At 42.6% G+C, this 22,871-nt stretch overlaps 1 pseudogene; it reads left to right on the plus strand.

The window, feature by feature from the left end:
* The first annotated feature begins 457 nt into the window (after positions 1-457).
* Positions 458-22,291, plus strand: LOC127450989 (phosphoinositide 3-kinase regulatory subunit 6-like; annotated as a pseudogene).
* Positions 22,292-22,871: the final 580 nt, after the last annotated feature.

The following is a 22,871-nucleotide window of genomic DNA, read 5'->3' on the forward strand; positions in this document are numbered from 1 at the left end:
AGAGCTGGTCAGACAGTCTGAATTGGAGGATGCACTCAACATATGTGTGTAGCACTCGAAATGGGCATAACAAATGCAAGGACTGTTCCTCATCCAAATTAAATGGAGGAGGGGAAAAGGCTTGAAGGTGAACTACCTGTGCTCTGAAGGGTGTGGTTAGAACCTTAAGCACATAGCCTTTCCTGGGTTTGATAGTGGTTTTTGAAAGACCCGAACCAAACTCCAGACATGAATTTTCAGCTGACAGTGCTTGCAAATCACAGACCCGTTTTACTGAGGCCAAAGCCAGCAGTAATGCGATCTTAAGAGAAAGCACACACAATTCAACATAGTCCAGAGGCTTGAAGGGAGGCCCCGCAAGCGTTTTTAGGACCAAAGTTGGGTCCCAAGTCAGGACTGTAGCCGGACAAGGGGGATTAAGCCACCCCACCCCCTTAAGGAATTTTATGATTAAATCATGTTTGCCTATAGAGGTGCTGGCTTCAGGTGTGTGATATGCAGATACAGTATAGTCACCACATAAACTTTGAGTATTGACAGAGTGAGCCCTGCGTCCAATCGCTCTTAAAGAAATGTACAAATTTCAGGTATGAGGCAGTTCACTGGGTCTTTGCAATGTGAAAAGCACCAATTAGTGAACACATTCCATTTCAATGCATAAAGGCGTCTCGTGGACAGTTGCTCTAGCCTGTAAAATGGTGTTCATAACTGACTGAGCCAATTCTGGCTCATCTGCTGTGCTCCGTTCAAAGGCCACACATGTAGGCTTCACAGCTCTGGCTGGGAATGCCAAATCATGCCTTGTGTTTGAGAGAGAAGGTTTCTCCTCAAAAAATGTAATGAGCTCACCACAGAAATTAACAAACATGAGGTTTCGAGCTACATGCCCTTCATCAGACATATCAGTCTGATGAAGAGCATGTAGCTCGAAACATCACATTTGTTAATTTCTGTGGTGAGCTCATTACATTTTTTGGGAGTAACAGTGTGCTGACTTTCCTGGAGTTTTTGTAGAAATACCGGATGGGCCTCCATAGGAAATACCACTGAGGAGAGACCTTCTCTCTCAAACACAAGGCACAATTTGGCATCCCCAGCCAGAGCTGTGAAGCCTACACGTGTGGCCTGTGAATGGAGCACAGCGGACAAGCCAGAATTGGCTCAGTCGGTCATGTCTGGAGTTTGACCGTGAGGATCAGCCAGATATGATGATCCAAATCCACCAGGTTGCCCACTGACTTGCCAATGGCCTGTGCAGTGACTTTCGTGGCTCACAGCACTAAGTCCGTTGTGGTGCAGAGCTCTTTGAACACCTCTGGATTGTAGCCTTCCTTGTCCATTTGCATGAGGAGCTTAGCTCGGAAAACTTGGAGCACCACCATCACGTGGAGTGCTGAACCAGCTTGGCCTGCCACTGAGTAGGCTTTTTCGACACGTCTTAGAAGGATGAACGGGTCGTGATTTCCACGCTCCGCAGCCACCGCCTCTTCCACAGGGGGTAGTTTGACATAACCTTTGTCTTCCACGTGGTCCACTTTAGTGAGGAGAGTGGAACTGCTGTGCGAGCGAGCTGAATAGGGGATGCCAGGATTTTGTCAGTTCATTATGAACTTACGGGAAGAATGGGGCAGATCTGCGGTTTCAACTAGGTAGTGTAGAAGGACACTCACCCATAGCGTCAGCTTAGTGACGCAATGTCAAGTGTACTGAATCATAAGGGAACTACTAGAGTTAAAATCTAGCTAGCTATACTATCGCTAAAAACTAGCTGACTAAACTAGAGTTAAAACTAGCTAGCTAAACTTGAGTTAAAAACTAGCTAGCTAAACTTGAGTTAAAAACCAGCTAAACTAGAGTTAAAACTAGCGAGCTACTAGAGTTGAAACTAGCTAGCTAAATTAGTGTTAAAAACTAGCAAGCTAAACTAGAGTTAAAACTAGTGAGTTAAACTTAAGAGCTTAAAACTAGCTAGCTAAATTAGAGTTAAAAACTAGCTGACTAAACTAGAGTTAAAACTAGCTAGCTAAACTTGAGTTAAGAACCAGCTAAACTAGAGTTAAAACTAGCAAGCTACTAGAGTTGAAACTAGCTAGCTAAATTAGTGTTAAAAACTAGCAAACTAAACTAGAGTTAAAACTAGCAAGCTACTAGAGTTGAAACTAGCTAGCTAAATTAGTGTTAAAAACTAGCAAACTAAACTAGAGTTAAAACTAGTGAGTTAAACTTAAGAGCTTAAAACTAGCCAGCTAAACTAGAGTTAAAAACTAGCTAAACTAGAGTTAAAACTAGCTAGCTAAACTTGAGTTAAAAACCAGCTAAACTAGAGTTAAAACTAGCGAGCTACCTAGAGTTGAAACTAGCTAGCTAAATTAGTGTTAAAAACTAGCAAGCTAAACTAGAGTTAAAACTAGTGAGTTAAACTTAAGAGCTTAAAACTAGCTAGCTAAACTAGAGTTAAAAACTAGAGCACTAAACTAGAGTTAAAACTTGCAAGCTAAGCTACAGCTTAAAACTAGCTAGCTAAAAAAGTGTTAAAACTAGCTAACTAGAGTAAAAACGAGATTTAAAAACTTATATTAAAAGCTTACAACTAATAAATTATTGCAGTGTAGCAATGCAATAGCAATAGCCTACATAATAAATATTTGTGCTTGTTGACAGAAATCGTTTTAGTGCTTTAGTTTGTTTTGTTATATTTTAGTGCTTTACATTTTCTGTCCGACAGGGAATGAGCTGGTTAACTTTGCACTTATTGTTCGTTCGGACCGGAACTCTACATATCTTGATGAAGATGACATGAAACGTAAATCTGTCATGTCCACCGTGTCCACGGACAGTGGCATAGAAGGAGATATGCCCATCAATGAGTTCTCCTCTTTAATGATGGAAGCACAAGGTGGACCAGAGGAACAGAGCAGCTCTCAGTCCTTCTACAGAAGGCCGTGTGTGAGATGGCCCAAAGCTGGCAACAGAATGACGCTCATGATGGAGGCCATTAAAGGAAATGGAGGATACATGCTCACTAAAGAGTAAAGGAACCTCACCGTTCGTGTCGTTGTAATAGGTGACGACAGAACGCTAGGGCGTCTAGCCAAGACTTTTCACACTATAAGTTAAGACATTTTGTTTATTTGTCATTGTTTTCTTAACCCTACACATAATGGAATTCTTCATTATGGGACTCATAAGAGGAAAGAGAAGCACGACATCTTCTACTGACAAAAAGAATGAGCATAGGGATGTAGTACATACCAGTCACTGACCAGCCTAATTCACCTGTTCATACTGTGGATTTCCTTACAGGGAAAATATCATGAGGAATGAGGAAGACATGAGGAACTCTTGTCTTCCTCAAAAACAGCTCATATTTAATTTACTATCATGTGAAGAGGGCATTTACTTGGGGGTCTTACAGGCACAGTAGCATAACATGGCCTTTTAATTTCTAAGGGTCAGAGAGATGGTGCAAAATAGTCACACACACACACACACACACACACACACAACTAAAACTTTACTAGCATTATGTATGTATGACCCCTTTTAAAATTCTCTCCAAAAAAAAATGGCCTCTCAACAGTGCCTCATTATAAAGCCTGCTTTTTCCAGGACGGATATGCTGACACTGGCTGGGTACTTGGGACGTGTGGATCCATGGTATGACTGTAATATCAACGGTTTAAGGGCCATGATTCTCAAACTGGCCCAAATGGCAATTATTACACTTGTGAGTCCATAATCATGCTTAATAATCTGCTCTTCCTGTGTATAGTTATTTTAATGACTGTACTTTTACATATATACAGTATTTATGAGAAGTGGTATCTAAGAAAAGGCATGCTTTTTTCAAACGTTCTTATTATTTTTAAGTGTACAAAGCTTAAATAGACTGCGGTCTATATATCAGTGATGTTATTTCACATACAGGCAGCTGTGATGGCGCTAAAAGTAATTTGAAAAGTCAATAATCTGGTAGTTGTTGTCCAGAAAAGCAAGAAGTGGATTGATAGTTCTAAAGTCAACACACTGAAAGCAACTGCGAAATGTAATTTGACTTGAGAATGTAAGTTAACTGGCTTTTTTTTTTTTTTTTTTTTTTTTTTTTTGGCATTGGAAGAATGCAGAGAAAGTTTAGTTAAGTCCATCATTAATGGGGGATTCTCACAAATCTGCCAAGAAAATGTCCTAGTCATTTTTGACTCAAAAATATTAAAAAAAAAACAAATATGAATTTATATTTTGCATATAGATAATGAAGCCTATTTATGGGGCCATTAAGAGTTTTTACATTGTGACATTTTCATGAGAGTTACACTCATTTTACTCACCAATTCTCATTACTGCAATGCAAAAAAATAAACGATAAGTATATATATATATAACATTTTAAAATATTTATACAACATAGTTGTACTCCATTGGTAATGCCTTTCTTTTTCTCAGATTTTTATTTTAAAAATCATTGTACAAAAGCATCTTTTTACTGTGAAAAGTGTCCTGAAATTAATGTCACAATGTAAAAAATCTTAATGGTCCTAAATGTACAGTAGGCTTACAAATTTTTTCTTTTTATTCTTTGCTTTGGGGTTGACTATAACCAGAACATTTTCTTTCTACATTTACATTTATTCATTTGGCAGACACTTTTATCCAAAGCGACTTACAAAAGAGGAAGACATAAGCGAATCATCTTAAGGAGACAATGGTATGAAAAGTGCCATATTACAAAGTTTCACTAGCATCAGAATAGTATTCAAAACAGATTAATGTGCAACAAGAATATTTTTATTTTTATTTTTTATTTTTTTTAATGACTGGTTAAGTGCTCATGGAAAGATGTGTTTTTAGTCGTTTTTTGAAGACAGAGGGTAAGTCAGCTTCATGGATGGAGTTGGGAAGGTCATTCCACCAACGTGGTTTGATGAAGCTGAAAGTGTTTTGGTGCCTCTTTGTGTTGGTACAACAAGGCGACCTTCCTTAGCCGACCGCAGGCTTCTAGTGGGCACGTAGCTCTGCATAAATGATTTTAGGTATGCTGGAGCAGACCCAGTGACTGTTCTGTATGCCAGCATCAGAGCCTTGAATTTGATACGTGCATCAACCGGCAGCCAGTGGAGAGAGATGAGGAGTGGTGTAACATGCGCTCACTTTGGTTCATTAAAGACCAGACGTGCTGCTGCATTCTGGATCATTTGCAGGGGTCTAATTGCACATGCAGGGAGGCCTGCAATGAGAGCGTTACAGTAGTCCAGTCTAGTTATGACAAGTGACTGGACAAGCAGTTGTGTGGCATGTTCAGAGAGGAAGGGTCTTATCTTCCTGATATTGTGGAGTGTAAATCTACATGATCTTGCAGTCTTTGAGATGTGGTCTGTGAAATTTAGATTGTTGTCGATGGTTACCCCTAGATTTCTGACCATTTTGGAAGGTGTTACTGTAGTTGCACCCAGCTGCATGGTGATGTTGTGTTCAACAGCAGGGTTGGCTGGAAAGACAAGGAGTTCAGTCTTGGCTGGGTTGAGTTGCAGGTGGTGTTCCTTCATCCAGGCCAAGATGTCTGCCAGGCAGGCAGATATTTCGAGCAGTCACTGTGGTGTCGTTGGGTTGGAAAGACAAGTAGAGTTGTGTGTCATCAGCATAGCAGTGGTAAGAGAAACCATGTGCCTGAATGATGGGTCCCAATGATGTTGTGTATATAGAGAAGAGAAGTGGCCCAAGCACTGATCCCTGAGGTACCCCAGTAAGCAGCTGGTGTGGCTTGGATACCTCACCTCTCCAGGCTACCTTGAAGGACCTACCTGAGAGATGGGAATTAAACCAGTCAAGCACAGTTCCTGTGATGCCCAGCGAGGAGAGGGTAGAGAGTAAGATCTGATGGTTGACTGTGTCAAAGGCTGCAGAAAGGTCCAGCAGAATCAGGACGGATGATCTGGATTTAGCTTTCGCCTGTCTCAGCAACTCAGTGACAGACAGCAGGGCAGTCTCGGTGAAGTGTCCACTTTTGAAGCCTGACTGATTGTCATCCAGCAGCTTGTTCTGTGAGAGATGTTGTTGCCATGAATGAGATGAGAGAGACTGGTCTGTAGTGTTCTATTTGTGTGGAGTTAAGTGCAGGTTTCTTCAGCAGTGGGGTTACTCGAGCCTGCTTAAATGTAGTGGGAAAAGTGCCTGTAAGTAGAGATGTGTTAATTATGTGTGTGAATGCATGTAGGATGGACGGAGATATGGCCTGGAGAAGGTGAGAAGGAATGGGGTCCAGGGAACAGGTGGTGGGTTGATTGGAGAGGAGGAGTTTAGAGACCTCAGTGTCAGTCAGAGGAGAGAACATAGAGATAGAAGAGTTGCATACAGGAGACAGGTGTTTGACAGGGAGTGGTGCTGAGAATGTATTGCTGATGGTTGTAACCTTATTAATAAAAAATGTGGCGAAGACATCTGCTGTCAGTGATGTGTCAGGTGGTGGAGGGGGAGGGCAGAGAAGTGTGTTGAATGTTCTAAAAAAGCTGTGAGTGTCTGTGGTGCTGTTGATCTTGTTCTGGTAATAGGAGGTTTTTGCAGATTTAACGTTATCTGAAAAAGTTGCAAGCAGAGACTGATATTTACTTAGATCTGCTGGATCTTTAGATTTCCGCCATCTCCTCTCAGCTGCCCTGAGGTCAGTCCGACGTTCACGAAGGACATCAGACAGCCAGGGGCTAGGTGGTGTAGTACGTGCTGGCCTAAAGGAGATAGGACAGATGTTGTCTAGACAGGCTGTTAAAGTAGAGCTTAATGTGATATTGCAGTGTTTACATCAAGCATGGAAAATAAATTTAGTGTGGGAAGAGAGGTAGAGACAGCAGTGGAAAGGCGTGAGGGTGAAAGAGAACAGAGGTTACTGCGAAAGGAAACCAAAGATGGAGTCTGTTTTAATGTAGATGGGAGAGTCATGTTGAATTGAACAAAGTAGTGATCAGAGACATGTAGAGGAGTAACAAGAATATTTGAGTTGGTACAGTTACATGTAAAAATGAGGTCCAGCTTGTTGCCCGATCTGTGAGATGCTGTGGTGTGTAGTCTTTCCAAGTCAAATGAGGCCAGAAGAATATTCAGTTCAGTGGCCTGGGGCTTGTCTTGGTGTAAGTTGAAATCACCAAGAACTACAAGTGGCCTACCATCATCCGGCAAGGAGGACAGCAGGACATCCAACTCCTCAAGAAAGTTTGTCAGCTGACCTGGAGGGCGATAGATGACAACAACATGGATTTTTTGTGGGTTGCATTGTAGTAATAGCATGGAATTCAAAACTAGTATTGTTACTTAGTGAAGAGTGTGGTGAAAAAGTTCAGTTGTTATGAATGAGCAAACCTGTTCCCCCACCCCTACCGGTGTGTCGAGGGGTGTGAGAGAAGGAGAAGTTGTTGGAGAGAGCAGTAGGTGTTGCTGTATCCTCTGGACGTATCCATGTTTCTGTCAGTGCCAGGATGCTGAGGGTGGACTGTGTGGCAAAGGGGTGGTTCTTGACAGGTTTTGTGACTATCTTCCTAGTCTTTTAAGTTTCAACATGTCAAAATGCATTATACTTGTGTTTTAAAACGTACATTTACATTGAAGAGATTTGGAGCACAACCACTATATTTATATGCTAAAACTTAAAATGCATTGCTCCACATTCTGGGAACTTGCTTAGAATTGTTTTGGTGCGTGTAAAATTGTGATATATTGATGTACAGTTTGATTTAAATAGTAATCATCATAATCTCACTCTCAAACGTTATGATAGCAATCTAGTCAGAGTGAATCATCCGACCCCATGTCCTTCCTGCAATATATCATCTCTAACTACACACGTGTCAGCCAACATCCTGTGCATCTTCCCGTCTACTCTGTCAAGGTTAGATCTTCTCTAAATAATCAATGTTGTAAATCACATGTTACAGTCATGTTGAATGAATTAAGGGTGTGGAAAAGGAAATTCTCTTTGACCTGATCAAAACCATGTCAGTATTGTGGAGATTCCAGGAAAAATATGAAAATCCTTATGTACTTTCATCTAGATTTGTTTCTCTGGCCTTAGCAACAAAACAGTTGAGGAAGTGTTTGTATCTCAACTCGCAATGGATTTTCCCGAGGTCAAAAGTTATAGAGCCACATTTAAAGACATAGTTAAAGGTAATTTATTTATTCTTTTTTAATTTAATTGTATAGGGACAGCACAAAAATGGGGTTCCAGCAAAAATAAATAAATAAATAAATAAAAGAGATGCACTGTACATAGTGATGATGATAGCACATACTAATTTGCATCTCAGGTCCTTAGATTTCCCTAAAAAAATACAACTAAACAAAAGTAAATGAGAAAATATTTAACTATAAAAGTGATTGAGGTTGTTCACAAGACCTGGTACTATGTAATAGAAAGTATTAGACCAAAAGTTTATTCATAATTAAAAATGAGCACAGCACTGTTTTCTTTTAAACCATCGCTTAAAGGGATAGTTCACCCAAAAATTAAAATTCACTCATCATTTACGCACCCTCATGCCATCCCAGATGTGTATGACTTTCTTTCTTCTGCTGAACACAAACAAAGATTTTCAGAGAAATATTTCAGCTCTGTAGATCCCTACAATGCAAGTTAATGGTGACCAGAACTAAGAAGGTCCCAAAGCACATAAATGCAGCATAAAAGTAATCCATACGACTCCAGTGGTTAATTTCATGTCTTCTGAAGTGATATGATAGGTGTGGGTTAGAATCAATATTTAAGTCCTTTTTTTTGCTATAAAAGCTCCAACCAGTAGGTGGCTGAATGTGAAAGTGAAAGTCACTACCACACCAGAATGTGGAGGTGAAACTGAAAGTGTAGATTTACAATAAAAAAGGACTTAAATACTGATCTTTTTCTCACCCACACCAATCATATCGCGTCTGAAGACATGGATTAAACCGCTGGAGTTGTCTGGAGTACTTTTATGCTGCCTTAATGTGCTTTTTGGACCTTCAAATTTCTGGTCACCATTCACTTGAATTGTAAAGACAAATAGAGCGGAGAAATCTCCATTTGTGTTCTGCAGAAGAAAGTAAGTCATACACATCTAGGATGGCATGAGGGTGAGTAAATGATGAGAGGATTTTCATTTTTGGATGAACTAACCCTTTAACCATTATTACAAAAGACATTATATCTTGTATTGATTTTATTTAAATTGGTAACATGTTCCAGAGTTGAGAACCCTTCACAAAAAAGGCTTTTGCCTCTGTCATTCTACAATAGTCAATCCTACAATTACCATTCATTGTGCTACTGGTTGTTCTGCCACTATCCTGTCTATTTATAAATTTGCATATCACATGTAGGGCTTTGTTGTGCAAACATATATAAACTAGCTTTATGTATGAAAAGTTTATAAAAAATGAATAAAATGAAACTAAGAAAATTGTACTGTATATAACAATGATACCATTGATTTGGTTTATTTTTCATGATTTTTAAAGCCTGATTATATAGTGACATCAAATTATTTCTTGTGGATTCACTCGTTTGATTCACTTCAAACTTGTGCTGTGTTTGAACAAATTATTTATTTATACTTATGGAATGTACAGTATCTTGGTTAGGGATGTCCCGATACCATTTGGTTTTTTTTGAGAACAAGTATGAGTACCGATACTTCCCCTTCTGTCACTCACTCGACATTATGTCGATGTAGTGACACTAGGGATCGCTCTTGAGAGCCCCGAACACCTCTGATTTTTGAGAAAAGGCCAATGAGAATTGGTGAGTGGAATTTGCATGCCACTCCCCCGGACATACGGGTATAAAAGGAGCTGGCTCGCAACCACTCATTCAGATTTTTTCTTCGGAGCCGAGCGATTGTACTATCAACGAGCTGAATACTACTGCTGTTCCATTCACCTCTTAAGAAGCGTATGCTGTTGGATATACAGCGCATTTCCAGCGGCTTTCTCTCCTTCTGCACGATGAGTGCAGATTTCACCCCTGGGCGCTTCGACAGCGTTAAAAAGTGTATATTCCTGCTAAAGAGTATATTTTCTCTATTGGAGCACACACATTGACGTTGAACGTCTTTTTAAAGACGCGTCTTTATAAAGATGACTTTCCATCTTTGTGTGATTCCTGGATGCGGTCGCTATCTCTCCGCTTCCAACGGCCACGGGTGCTGCCTCACCTGTCTGGGCAGCGATCACACTGAGGCAGCGTTCGTGGATGGTTCATGTTCTCATTGCGAGAATATGATCATGGCAACGTTGCAGTCGTGGCTTTCCTTCTTCCGGGGGAAAGCCACACTAGCCGCCCCCCGCGCCTCGCCTTTTACCTCCGGGTACGAGGCCAGCCCAGCTGGCGCTGGAGGTGATTTGGGGGCTTCAATGGGTGCGGCTCCGCCGGGTAAATCCCCGCGGACCTCCCATTCCCCAGCACGCTTGTTTGCCCCCGGCAAGTTCAGAGAGGAGACCAGCTCACCCCAGGGCCAGCTTTCCTTTCCTTGCCACGTCCCTTTCGGAGCTCTGGAGCGGGATGAGTGCTCGATCGCTGCATCGGAGAGCGTACTGGCGATGTCAGACGCCGAGGACTCAACTGGGCTGCCACCTTCGGGTCAGCCTGCCCAGTCTGAGGCTAACGGCGAGATGACCGCCATGCTTGCCCGGGCCACCGCATGTGTCGGGTTGGAGTGGAACCTTCCATGGCTAGATGATTGGTTCCTGGGTTCGGGGCGCTGCTCACAGCCATGCCCCCCCCCCAAGTCCCTTTCTTCCCGGAAGTGCACGACCCTAACCCCTAACCCACTACTCTCGATGGCGGGCAGCCCACAGGTATACGGAGGTCCCTCAGGTGGATAAGGCGGTTGCGGTGCACCTGTGCCCGCAAAGCGCAGCCACCTGGCGGGATCGCCCGGCACTCCCTTCCAAGGCCTGTAGGATGACGTCGTCTCTGACAGCAAAAGCCTACGGCGCTGCTGGTCAGACCACCTCTGCCCTGCATGCCATGGCCCTCCTGCAAGTACACCAGGCCAAGGCACTAAAGGAACTGCACATGGGTAGTCCTGATCCCAATGTGATGCAGGAGCTGCGCTCGGTGACCGACCTCGCCCTCCGTGTGATGAAGGTCATGGCGCGAGCACTTGGGCAGGCGATGTCCACCCTCGTGGTCCAGGAACGCCACCTGTGGCTGAATCTGGTCGAGATGAGGGACATGGAAATGGTTCGCTTTCTCAACGCCCCCATCTCCTAGATCAGCCTATTCGGTGACACCGTCGAGGACTTCGCCCAGCAGTTCTCGGCAGTGAGGAAGCAGACAGAGGCTATACAACACATCTTGCCCCGGCTCGGCTCAAGTTCCCGTATCCCGTCTGCTCGCCGAGAGTGTCCCCCTGCGGCGGCGAAAGCCCAGGCGGCTCCGCCTCAGCCCAAGCCCAATTCTCGGCCCCAGCGTAGAGTCCCCCACAGGAAGCTGACGCCCCCCGCCTCGTGGGCCGTCACGAGGACCCAGAAGGCTCCTAAGCACCCCTGAGACGGATGACCCAGGGAGCGAGATGTCTGCTGCAAACCCGGAGCTGGTATCCAGACCACTCCATCCCCCGGTGGAGGGCCGGGAAGTAAATGGTTTCCTGTCTTGGTTTCCTTTTCTTTTATGTTCGCCGCATCCCGAACGGGCTGCAGTACCCACATTCTCAATAAAAGAGCAGTTTCCTCACTCCCTGGGTCACATAGCCAGTGTTTACAACCACCGTTATCACGGCAACCAGGCACTGAGCACCTGCGACTTAGACGGCGTGAACGCGGGCCCCCCGCCTTCGCGCGTCTGGTCGCACCACACTCACACCCACGGCCAGGTGGTTGTGATGGACTACGAGGACGGTTAAAAAGTCTCTCCTCCCCATCACAGACCCCTCCCGACGCCGGGTACATGGAGCAAGGCACACCACGATACAGTGGATGGTAAGTCCTTAGGGAAGCATGACCTGATCATCATGTTCCTGAGAGGCACCCGGAGGCTGAATCCTCCTAGGCCACGCCTGTTCCCCTCATGAGATCTCCTGGGCCTTCACGTAGCCCCCTTTGAGCAGCTAGAGTCAGTCGAGTTGAAAGCCCTCTCCTTGAAGATGGCCCTCCTGATTGCGCTTACCTCCATCAAGAGGATCGGGGACCTGCAAACGTTCTCTGTCAGCGATACCTGCCTGGAGATCGGTCCTAGTGACTCTCATGTAATCCTGAGACCCCGGCCGGGCTATGTGCCCAAGGTTCCCACAGTCACCTTCAGGGATCAGGTGGCGAACCTGCAAGCGCTGCCTCAGGAGGAGGCAGACCCAGCCCTGTCATTGCTGTGTCCGGTGCGTACTTTGCGCATCTACTTGGATCGCACACAGAGCTTTAGACACTCTGAGCAGCTCTTTGTCTGTTTTGGCGGACAGCAGAAAAGGAACACTGTCTCCAAACAGACACTTGCCCACTGGATCATGGATGCCATCGCTATGGCATACCAGGCCCAGGCCGTGCCCGCCCCTTCGGGAATATGAGCACACTCCACATCTGGCATCCTCGTGGGCACTGGCCCATGGCACCTCTCTAGCAGACATCTGCAGGGCAGTGGGCTGGGCGACACCTAATACCTTCGCGAGATTTTACAATCTCCGGGTTGATCCGGTTTCATCCCGTGTTCTGTCATGTACGAACAGGTCAGTTCGGGAATACGGACAGCTGGCCGGGTGTATCGCTTGCGTATAGCACCTTTCCCCTCCAAAGAGGCGAAGATGTGCGCTTCTTTTTCCATGCGAGTTCACGAACCTGTGAACCATGGATGTCCTTCCTCCCTAGTCCTGTGGCTCGCGAATTCAGCGGAGGAATTCACAGCCGGAACCAGTACGTGTGCTAATATGCCCTTACTGAGGTAGGTGCTCCACAGGTGCCAGTTACTTCGGTAACCCTCTGTGATGTATTTTCCGTAGTACGGTCTCCCTGTCGGCAGACCTGCGTCTCCCTTCGACAGAGCCCTCTCTGTCCCGGTCGCCGTGTTTTTAGAGCTCCTCCCCTTTCAGGCAGGACCTACCACCACGCCTCTTCCATGTGTGGCTCTGAGCCCACATGATGTGCTTGCCACATGTTACCTCCCCTCAGGAAAGGATGTGGTCTATGCGGGGTCTTTTCCCCCTGAAAGAATAGGACAGGAAAAGAACACCTTCCCCGATGCATATATTGAGCGTTAAAATGGCCCCAGCCGAATAACTGAATACTCTGTGGAGAGAAAACATAAAGAGAAAAGGCCGCGGCTGGCGCGGCCTGTTCCATACTAGATACATCTCTTCCCAACAGGGATGTGGGGAACTATACAATGTTTTTTGGGGTGTTGGGGGAGGCTACGTGCAGACCGGTGCACCTGCTACTACGCACACAGCAGCTTGCCTGCACCGGCAGTCCACGTAACATGGTTTAGCTAGTTGTGGTGTTTCGTAAAGGGACCCCTAGTGTCACTACATCAACACAATGTCGAGTGAGTGACAGAAGGGGAATGTCTCGTTTACTGTCGTAACCTCTGTTCCCCTCTGCCACAACGCTGTATTACCCGCTGAAATGGCCGGGACCATGTATCAGCTCCTCAGAACAAAACCTGATTGAGTGGTTGCGAGCCAGCTCCTTTTATATCCGTATGTCTGGGAGAGTGGCATGCAAATTCCACTCGCCAATTCTCATTGGCCTTTTCTCAAAAATTGGAAGTGTTCGGGGCTCTCAAGAGTGACGCCTAGTGTCACTACATCAACACAACGTCTCGTTCCATCCATCACGACAGTAACCGAGACGGTTTTTTTAGTACTCATCGATACGGAGTCCGATACCTGTTTTGTTTTTTCTGAACTCAATATCAGCAGTTTATTTCCATTTTATCATCAAAATTGTGTTTAAATAAATGAATAAATTCAGACTTTAATCAAATGAAAGTATAACAATTAATTTTCAAAATGAAATTTTATTATTTTTATCAAATGAAGTGATTTTATACAGAACCTCAAAAACACAATCCTAAATACAACATTGGAGTTTTATTTGTCAAATAAATTGCTGCATAATAGAGCATCACAGATGTGAGATATTGCTTAAATATAATACAGTTACTATTGATTTATTATTATTAGTAGTAGTAGTAGTATAACAGTGATTATTACATAACTATGCAGTAGTGATAAAGTTCTGTCATACTTTTTTCATTTAAATTGAGCTTTTATTTTGGTGGAGCTTTTATTTTGAAGTGTTTGTGTTGTTAGACCAAGGAGCTCTGATGTAATGACGGCAGCTTCCCTCTCTGGAAAAGCAGGTCACTAGGTGAATCACAGTAATTATTAAACAGCAAAAGGCTACTAAATAAATAAATATGTAGTCTATATCAAGTTCAAGTTCAAGTGTTTTTTTTTATTGTCGTTCAACCATATACGGTTAGTACAGTACACAGCGAAACGAGACAACGTTCCTCCAGGACCATGGTGCTACATAAAACTACATAGGACAAACACAGAACCACATGAGACTACACAGACTGAATAAGACCTACACATTCATACATAAAGAGCACGTGCAAATGTGTGCAAAAAGTACAGGACAGTACAATAATTACTAAAAAGGAAACAGGACAATAGGCACAGTAAGAGACAGTGAGAGACCAGTACACATTTCTAATCTGAGTAGTGCAAAAAGATGACATTTTCTAAAAATGCCAAATGTAAACATAACATACTATGAAATAGAGTTCTATGGACATAGCAGTTATTGAGGTAGCAAAAGTTGGATGGTGTACAGGTGTGTGTGTGTGTGTGTGTGTGTGTGTGTGTGTGTGTCAGTCCAGTCTCTGAGTATTGAGTAGTCTGATGGCTTGGGGGAAGAAGCTGTTACACAGTCTGGCCGTGAGGGCCCGAATGCTTCGGTACCTCTTGCCAGATGGCAGGAGGGTGAAGAGTTTGTGTGAGGGGTGTGTGGGGTCATCCACAATGCTGGTTGCTTTGCGGATGCAGCGTGTGGTGTAAATGTCTTTGATGGAGGGAAGAGAGACCCCGATGATCTTCTCAGCTGTCCTTACTATCCTCAGCAGGGCTTTGCGGTCCGAAGCAGTGCAAGTCCCAAACCAGGCAGTGATGCATTTGCTCAGGATGCTCTCAATAGTCCCTCTATAGAATGTGGTGAGGATGGGGGGTGGGAGATGTGCTTTTCTCAGCCTTCGAAGAAAGTAGAGACCCTGCTGGGCTATCTTGGTAATGGAGCTGGTGTTGAGGGACCAAGTGAGGTTCTCCACCAGGTGAACACCAAGGAATTTGGTGCTCTTGACGATCTCCACAGAGGAGCCGTCAATGTTCAGCGGAGAGTGGTCACTCTGTGCTCTCCTGAAGTCAACAACCATTTCTTTTGTTTTGTCCACATTCAGAGACAGGTTGTTGGCTCTGCACCAGTCCATCAGTCGCTGCACTTCCTCTCTGTATGCTGACTCATCGTTCTTGCTGATGAGACCCACCACAGTCGTGTCATGGCAAACTTGATGATGTGGTTCGAGCTGTGCATTGCTGCACAGTCGTGAGTCAGCAAAGTGAACAGCAGTGGACTGAGCACATAGTCCTGGGGGGCCCCAGTGCTCAGTGTGGTGGCGGTGGAGATGCTGTTCCCGATCCGGATTGACTGAGGTCTCCCAGTCAGGAAGTCCAGGATCCAGTTGCAGAAGGAGGTGTCCAGGCCCAGCAGGTTCAGCTTTCCAATCAGATGCTGAGGAATGATTGTGTTGAATGCTGAGCTGAAGTCTATGAACAGCATTCAAACGTATGAGTCCTTTTTATCCAGGTGGGTGAGGGCCAGATGGAGGGTGGAGGGTGGCTATGGCATCATCTGTTGAACGGTTGGGACGATACGCGAACTGCAGTGGGTCTAGTGAGGGGGGCAGCTGGGTCTTGATGTGCCTCATGACGAGCCTCTCGAAGCACTTCATGATGATGGGTGTGAGTGCGATGGGACGGTAGTCATTGAGGCAAGACACTGAAGACTTCTTCGGCACGGGGACGATGGTTGTGGCCTTGAAGCACGTTGGAATGACGGCGCTGCTCAGAGAGATGTTGAAAATGTCGGTAAGAACATCCACCAGCTGGTCTGCACATCCTCTGAGCACTCTGCCAGGAATGTTGTCTGGTCCAGCAGCCATCTGTGGGTTGACTCTACGTAGAGTTTTCCTCACATCAGCCGTGGTAAGAGGGGTGGTCTTCCTCGCCGCCATGTCATTCTGCACCTCAAACCGAGCATAGAAGTCGTTCAGCGCATCTGGAAGGGAGGCATCATTGTCACAGGCAACTGATGTTGTCCTGTATTTGGTGATGGCCTGGATGCCCTGCCACATGCGCCACGTGTCGCCACTGTCCTGGAAGTGACTGTGGATTCTCTGGGCATGTGCGCTCTTTGCCTCTCTAAGACAGGGACAGTTTGGCCCTCGCTGTTCTTAGGGCCGCCTTGTCGCCTGCTCTGAAGGCGGAGTTCCGGGTCCTCAGCAGCGCACGCACCTCCGCAGTCATCCACGACTTCTGGTTGGAGCGTGTGGTGATGGTCTTGGAGAAAGTGACATCATCAATGCACTTGCTGATGTAGCTGGTCACTGATGCTGTGTATTCCTTCAAGTTGGTAGAGTCGCCATATGTTGCAGCCTCCCTGAACATGTGCCAGTCAGTATACTCAAAACAGTCCTGAAGAGCAGAGATGGCTCCTGCTGGCCAGGTTTTCACCTGCTTCAGAAGCGGTTTTGTGCACCTGACGAGTGGTCTGTATGCTGGGATTAGCATAACAGAGATGTGGTCTGAGTAGCCACCCCGCCCGGTACGCGACTGGGATGTTAGTGTAAACAAGATCCAGCGTGTTCACCCCTCTCGTTGCAAAGTCCACAAATAAAGATGGCGCGCGGTAGCATGCAGCGGCCGCTCCGGATCCAAAATGGTGCTATTTTTTGTTTCTTAGCCCGACTTTTATGGCACATGGACATCGGAGCAACCGGTGTTCGTGTTTACCATCGCCAGACACTGCTCAAATACAAGAATCATGCAACAACCAAGCTGCATGATGATCTGCAGGAGAAGCTACGCGACCTCGGCTTGCTGCAGAGACCAGGCCTCCAGTCTTCGGCGTCGCCTGATGACGGTGGCCGGGGGAGGGGACGTCGTAAGCAGTTTGCAAGGAAGCGGAAGCACGGCAAGAGGGCGGGGGTCCATGCTAGGCTAAAAACAAACCCTAGCCGGCCGGCTCTCCCATCTATCCTGCTCTCAAATATTTGCTCCCTGGACAATAAACTGGACTACCTCCGACTCCAACAGACTACGCGGCGTGAGTTTTGAGACTGCCGTGTCTTTGTTTTCACGGAGATGTGGCTCAGTGACAGAGTTCCGGACGCCGCCATTCAGTTAGACGGGCTCGCTTCGTTTCGTGCCGACAGAAATGCAGCTCTGTGCGGTAAGACAGCGGTGGTGGCTTGTGTGTTTACATCAACACGGAATGGTGCAAGAACTCTATGCTAGTCTCTAGCTACAGCTCATCGCTGGTGGAGTTTGTGACTGTTAGATACAGACCTTATTATTTACCACAGGAATTCACCACTGTCATTATAACCGGAGTTTACATTCCCCCCAGTGCTAATGCTAAGGAAGCGCTCTGTGAACTGTATGGGGCTATTAGCGAACTGCAGAATGCTCACCCTGACGGACTGTTTATTGTCGCCGGAGATTTCAACCATGCGAATCTCAAAACAGTGCTCCCTAAATTCTTGTGCTAAAAGGTGAATTAGCACTCTGCCTACTGTCATTTGCTACAAACAGAGCATGCAATGCTCATGATAGTGTTTTCCGTGTATGAGTCAAGGATCTCTAAATGTATGAGCGGTTTGTGTCTCTATGCCTGCAGAACACCGGCTCCACACATTTACAAGCACTCATATTTAAAACACTGCACATGCAAACTATCTATTTATCTCATTAAATCGCAGTGTTTGCTGTTAAATAATCTCACTAGGACATGACATGATTTTAATCTGTGCGCTGAATGTCAGACAGTATCAGAGCATTTTTAGTACGAGTACCAGTACATGAGCATGATATCGGACCCAATACCAGTATCAGTATTGGTGCATCCCTAATTTTGGTGATCGGTGTTGCATAAATTCCCCAAAAGTAATCCACTACAAATTACTACTTGTAATTGGTTGTACTAATTGTGATCAGACTACTTTACTAATTACTTTATCGAAAAATAATAACATTACTTCTAAAAAAGTACTTAAGGTACTTTCTAAAACACTTTCCAAAGGAAAGTACATTTTTCTGCTCAACGAGTTTAAAATGATGCATATATTTTCTCCTCGTTCATTGTCAGATGCAAGTCATACACTCAGCACCACACATTTCTCCCTTACAATGACACAATTGGGGGGCGTATGCCCATTCAGATGTCACAGAAATACAAACAGACATTCATATGAAAATGTGTTTTAAATGCATTCTGCACAATATTATTTTAGTCATTTGTTATTAAAAACGTAATTAACAGTAACTGTAATCTGATTACAAGAATTTAAAATGTAATGAGTTTCACTACCTTTTGACTGAAAAGTACTTAGATTACCATTAGATTACAATCTACAAATAGATACAAACTAAGTACATTGTAATCAGATTACACCCAACACTGTTGGAGATTCAAGTGCTTTTACTTAATGCATGTCAGTTATTTTGTAATAACTTTTAACTTGAAGGTTCAGTGCGGTACAAAAAGAACAACCCACAACAATTTCATGGTCCAATTGTGTCGATTAATTACAAAAAGGTGAGCTTCTTTTGACATATTTACTACAAATAATGCATGTAAACTTTTATGTGATGCAAACTCACATATAATAGTTTTTTTAAGTATTTGCTGATATTATTGTGAGACTAATAAAGACAAATGAGGTAAAAGGAGTAAAATTCAATATTAAGTATTACAAAATACCTTTTTTTTATTTTTAAATTTTATAAGATAATATAATATATAATATATAATATATAATATACATTTTTATTTTAAATATACCTGTATCAAAAATAATAAATGAAAACAGATTCTCAAAAAGAAATGTACAGTTCAGAAAGCAACTTGCAATGCATTCAAACTATACATTTTATTATTGTATTTTTTCTGGGAATTAAACCTATGACCTTGATATTTCTAACACCATACTCTACTAGTTACTACAGAACTACAGAAAAACTGTCTTAATTAGGTATGCATAATTAGTCATAATTTATAGTTATAGGTGCATATAATTTAAAAAGGACAAATTAACTGCAGTGTGCACAAAAGTAACATGCAATTTATGCATTTATGTTTTTAGTCCACAGAAACATTCCCCGGTATGTAATATTTTTTTTTTTTGCTGTTTACGTTTCTCTTAGAGCTCAATAAGTGATAGAGAAGAGAATGGCTTTGACGACATGTGGCATGTTGATCAGTGTCATGCCATCCTGCACAGCTAAAAGTATGTCACATTTTTTAAATTCTAAAACCCTTCTGTCATTGCCACATCGATTCAGCATTGTGATTTAGTTTTGACAGTTTTCTATAGTCAGACTCGCATTAATAACACTGATATCCAAGATAAGCATTAGAATGCTTATTTTTAAAACATGGAAAAAACATGTTTGTTAGATGAGCTGCTCATAGCTGACAGTGCTTGTTATAGATGTGTTGGCCCCAAAAAGTATTTGGACATCTAAGCCACACTTCAAAATATCATTGCATAGATAACAAAATATCAAAGTGGAATCTAAAAACAAACAATGCTAGAGCTTTTCTCAGAACTAACTTCACTTTTTTAGCAATTCTTGCAAATTTTAAGCAACTGGTGTCAAAGTGATTTTTAGTGGACGTATGAAGTGAGTTTTCCTCAAGTTCACACAGCAGAGTAACCACAGGTGTAATGCATCACATTAACTATAGACATATCTCAATAACATCTGACAATCAGAAAGTGTCTAAATACTTTGTCTTATTTTTGAACAATATATCTATTGTTTTATCATTTAAAACCTAGCAAACTCCTGTTTATTTAATATATTTCTTGAAAAAGAATGCAATCTTCTAATGCAATTTTTTAAGTTTGGCTTAAGCAAATAGGCTGTCTCATTGGCCCTTATTGCTTATACTAAGGCTGTCTGATTAGTACACCTTTACTTATAAAGCACTAATTGGTTTGTTTCCCACATACTGTATCTTGCAACACATGATAATATTTATTCAAATTCTCACTACAGCCTACGTTCAGATGATATATTAATTGTTCTAGTCCCTAAGGTGAGGACTGAGTTTGGAAAGAAAGCTTTTTCATTTGCAAAATTACAAACACCAGTGCCTTTAAATGTATTTAGGACTTTAAAGGAATTGTTCACCCAAAAAATAAAAATCTCTCATGACCCTCATGCCATTCCAGATGTGTATGACTTTCTTTCTTCTGCAGAACACAGACAAAGATTTTTAGAAGAATATTTCACCTCTGTTGGTTCATACAATGCAAGTGAATGGTGGCCAGAACTTTGAAGCTCAAAAAAGCACATAAAGGCAGCATAAAAGTAATCATACGAATCCAGTGAATTAATCCATGTCTCCTGAAATGATATGATAAGTGTGGGTGAGAAACAGATCAATATTTAAGTCCTTTTTTAATATAAATTTTCCTTCCTGCCCAGTAGGTGGCGATATAAATGAAGGATGTGAATCGCCCCAAAAAAGTAGAACAACGTGAAAGTGAAAGTGGAGATTTATAGTTAAAAAAAAAGGCTTAAATATTTATCTGTTTCTCACCCACAACTATCATATCGCTTCTGAAGACATAGATTTCACCACTGGAGTCGTATGGATTACTTTTATGTTTCCTTTATGTACTATCTGGAGCTTCAAAGTTCTGGCCACCATTCACTTGCATTGTATGGACCAACAGAGCTGAAATATTCTTCTAAAAATCTTTGTTTGTGTTCTGCAGAGGAAAGAAAGTCATACATATCTGGGATGGCATCAGGGTGAGTAAAGGATGAAACAATTTTCACTTTTAAGTCTTTCTAAACAGCAACTTTGGCCAGTGTCAGTGTTTTAATGTATATGAAGGATAGTTTTATCTTATTTGTTTTATGTACAGTATTTGTGTTCTTGTTTTTACTTTTGCTTTGTTTACATGAATTGTTACAATGTTTTATGCTGCCATTTTGGCCAGGTCTCTATCGAAAAAGAGATTTTAATCTCAAGAGACTAACCTGGTAAATGTATAAATAAATAAAAATCAGAAGTGTCCAATGAATTATTTTAACACTCACAGTGCCCTTACTGTTACAACAAGTTCTAGTGACTTTACTGGACATTTTGTGATGAAGAAACAAGAGAATGATTTGAGTTCCTTTGTTTATAATGTGGCACTTTCTTTCTTCAGGTCTGCATAGTGTCAATATAAGTTTACAAGATATGAATCCTGCAAGGCCCAGCACAGTAAGTGGAACTACACACAGCACTTATAAACAAGTGACTGATGACTGATCACATTTTATTGATCAGAATGATATTACCATGAAATTTTCTTCATTCTAGATACTACTACTATGTTTATGCTAAGTATTATGAAATCATGTTTTCTTCCAGCCTTCACTCAGAGCAGTTAGCGTCAGTATCAGAGTTCTGGAAAACAGGACGTTCTCTGTGTGTTTGGATAAAAACCCACATAGAACCTTCAAAAATGTCCAGAGGTTAAAAGTCAGTTGCCTTACTATACATAACCATTCAAAATGTCTGATCGCTATTGTTTTTCTTAATGATCGACATGACCTATTTATCAAAAGCAAACTTATTAGTGGTTGCAATCACATAGTTACATGCTAGAAATCATTTACAACACTTTAGCAACTGCATAGCAACCACCCACAACACCTTAGCATCGTGACTGTGACTTTTGCATAAGAAGCACCATTCACGTTTTCTTCAAACAAAGTAAAAATCCAGTTACAGTTCAAATGTGCTAATATTTAGATTCTAAATGAGGTGAAATATATTTTCCAGAGCCCTCACACAGAGAGTAATTCCATTCTGTCTTCTTGCCCACAGCATTGAGGTTTCTCCATGATATTGCCATCAGCCGAGTACCAAATCCAAGTACAGTTTGGGAGATGGAGATGAACCATCGAGCAAATATCTGAATTAGACCCTCACTCTGCCAATCAACACTTTCTGTGGCACCGAACAATTGACAATACAGCACAAATTCAAGACACACTAAAACATTATACCTCTCAGAGGCCTTTTAGCGTATGCACGTGTAGCTTTCCTTTTTATGTGTTCTCTGTAGTCTAAAATACATTCAGCCACACAAGGCCATGGTTTCCTGCTAACCTGTGAACACAGATATACTACTCAAAGACTGTTCAATGTGTATGAGTTTCTGTTGTAATAAGATTGATCTGCAAAATGTACGATTTTTGAGAAACATTCTGCAGTCACGCACATTTTCAAATATCTTGTTTACTCTACTTTTATACATTTATAACAAAATTCTGTTTGCATGATATTTCGAAATTTAGAATAACAATTTGGAAGCACTAAGATTTCATGTAATTTGCAGTTTAATTGAAGAGGAAAAAAATGACAATAAGAGAAAAACATATATACAGTAATACATACAATACAAATATGTTTATTTGCAAACAGAGAAATACAGTGCAAGTAATTTAGGTAACACTGTACAATGCAATAGAACAAATAATGCAAACACTTTGCGAAAGTTAACTTTACAATAGTTAACATGAACTAACAATGAACAATACTTTTACAGCTTTTATTAAGCTCGGTTAATGTGGATT

The sequence above is a fragment of the Myxocyprinus asiaticus genome, chromosome 13, assembly GCF_019703515.2.
Source record: "Myxocyprinus asiaticus isolate MX2 ecotype Aquarium Trade chromosome 13, UBuf_Myxa_2, whole genome shotgun sequence".
NCBI classification, from domain to species: Eukaryota; Metazoa; Chordata; class Actinopteri; order Cypriniformes; family Catostomidae; genus Myxocyprinus; species Myxocyprinus asiaticus.